Below are 2,246 nucleotides of genomic sequence, written 5' to 3' on the forward strand. Positions count from 1 at the left end.
TGGTGAAAGGCCATTATCTAAATGACAGTCCAGTCCTTACAGCTGATACAGCAGGAAATGTGCAGGAAATGTGTTTTTCACGTTCTTTCTGAACTTGTTGCCTTTTTGCAGGTACCACTTGCTAGCTGCTGTAGAATTTGTCCTGAGAAGGCCCTGGGAGACGGTCTGCAGGATCCTACAGTGGCACAAAGCAGGTGGCGGGGCGCGTGGGGGTGAAGCCCCTCCCCCCAGAAGTGTTCAGTGTCCTTGAACATGGAGCCTTCACACTGGAGGTTCGGGCTTTACCAAAATGCAAACCCTTCGAGGTCGTGGTCTGCTGTTCACAAAGAGCCGATAACGGCTACCCAGCGGTCCTTCCTTTTTTTTTTTCTCTTCATAGAAGACAGGGAATACTTTATTCAAACCCATCAGAGAAACAGACGGCTTGGGTCTATAACAAAGCATCATTTTTTTTCTTAAGTTTATTTTATTTATTTTGGGAGAGAGAGAGTGGGGGAGGGGCAGAGAGAGGGGCAGAGAGAGAATCCCAGGCGGGCTCCGTGCGCTCAGCACACAGCCCGACGCGGGGCTCGGTCTCTCAAGCCGTGAGATCATGCCCTGAGCCGAAATCAAGAGCCCGACGCTCAAATGCCTCAGCCACCCAGGCGCCCCAAGGTATTGTGTTTTTAAAAATAGGCCAGTAATTGTATAGGAGAGTATACACTTCTACATACAAATGAACAGATCAGAGCACAACTTTTCAATATTTAAAACAGAATAAGCTTTCCTGTAAAAGCAGCACCTTTGTGACATCTTTAACTGTAGTGCTCCTCTCCTCCTTCCTCACCCTCTCCTGCCACAGAATCCACACCAACCTCCTCAGAATCCTTCTCGAGGGTGGCCGTGTTCTCATGGGCCTCTTTCTCCGTGCCCCTACCCACATACCAGTGGACAAGGGCGTGCCTGGCATACATCGGGTCAAACTTGTGGTCTAGGTGAGCCCAGGTCTCGGGGATGGCCGTGGTGCTCTCAGCATACACACAGCTCGCTGCACCTTGGTCGGGTCTCCAGCAGGTAGCACGGTGGGAGGCAGGTTACTGATGGCAACTCTGAAGCCAGCCGGGCACCAGTCCCCAAACTGGTCTCGATGGCAGCAATGGCGGCACTGACGTCTTTGGGAAGCATAGGACCACTGTACAACGGGCAGCAAGCCACGTATTTGCCACGGCGAGGGTCACGTCTCACCGTCTGGTTCGCTGACTTAAAGGATGCATCGATGATCTCTGCTACGGGATGCTGTTCACAGCAGGCCCTCTCAGCGGAGATGACAGGAGCGTAGGTGGCCACGGGGACGTGGATGCGGGGGTAGGGCACCAGATCGGTCCAGAATTCTCTCGGATCAACACTTAGGGCTCCATCAAATCCGAGGGAAGCAGCGACGGAGGACACAGTTTGACTTATCCACCCGTTCAGGTCAGTAGCCCAGGTTGGGTGTTCAGTACTGAGGTTTCTGCGACAGATGTCATAGATGGCCTTGTCGTCTACCAAGAAGGCACAATCAGAGTGCTCGCTCCAGGGCAGTGTGGGTAGTGAGGATGGAGTTGTAGGGCTCAACTACAGCCGTGGAAACCTTGGGGGCTGTGTAAGTGGAGAGCTCCAGCTCGGGCTTCTCGCCGTAATCGACAGAGAGACGATGCACCGGCAGGGAGGTGATCCTGGAGACAGGTCCTCCCCCAAAGCTGTGGGAAACCAAGAAGCCCTGAAGACCCGTGCGCTGGCGGGCCAGTTTCTGAATTCGGTCCAAGACAAGGCCCATGATCTCCTTGCCAATGGTGTAGGGCCCTGGGGCATGGTTATTAGCGGCATCTCTCTTGCCAGTGAGGAGCTTCTAGGGCAGAAGACCCGATGGTGGCTGCCGGTGTGAACTTCATCCACGGCTCCGGGTTCCAGGTCACCAAAGCTGGCCTGCGCACGTGTACTCATCTCACTGAAGAAGTTGTTGAAGGAGCCATCTCCTCCCCCAATGGTCTTGTCACTTGGCATCTGACCCTTGGGCTGGATGCTATGTTCCGGGCAACAGGGCTCCCAGCGGCCATCGCGGACCTGGACACCAGCCTGGCCAACGTGGACGGCAATGCGCTCACACACGATTGCTGCTCTGTGGCTGCCCACCTCCGGAGATCACTTTTAATGGAAGAGACGAGTGTTGAGTTCCGGCCAGGATGTCTATTTCATCTTGCCGGGATCCAGAGGCTTTATGTTCTCTC

The 2,246-nt window shown here is 54.4% G+C and overlaps 1 pseudogene; it reads right to left on the bottom strand.

The window, feature by feature from the left end:
• Nucleotides 1–728: 728 nt before the first annotated feature.
• Nucleotides 729–2,037, bottom strand: LOC106969563 (tubulin alpha-1B chain-like; annotated as a pseudogene).
• Between the last annotated feature and the right edge of the window lie 209 nt (nt 2,038–2,246).

This window comes from Acinonyx jubatus, chromosome A2 (genome assembly GCF_027475565.1).
Source record: "Acinonyx jubatus isolate Ajub_Pintada_27869175 chromosome A2, VMU_Ajub_asm_v1.0, whole genome shotgun sequence".
Lineage (NCBI taxonomy): Eukaryota > Metazoa > Chordata > Mammalia > Carnivora > Felidae > Acinonyx > Acinonyx jubatus.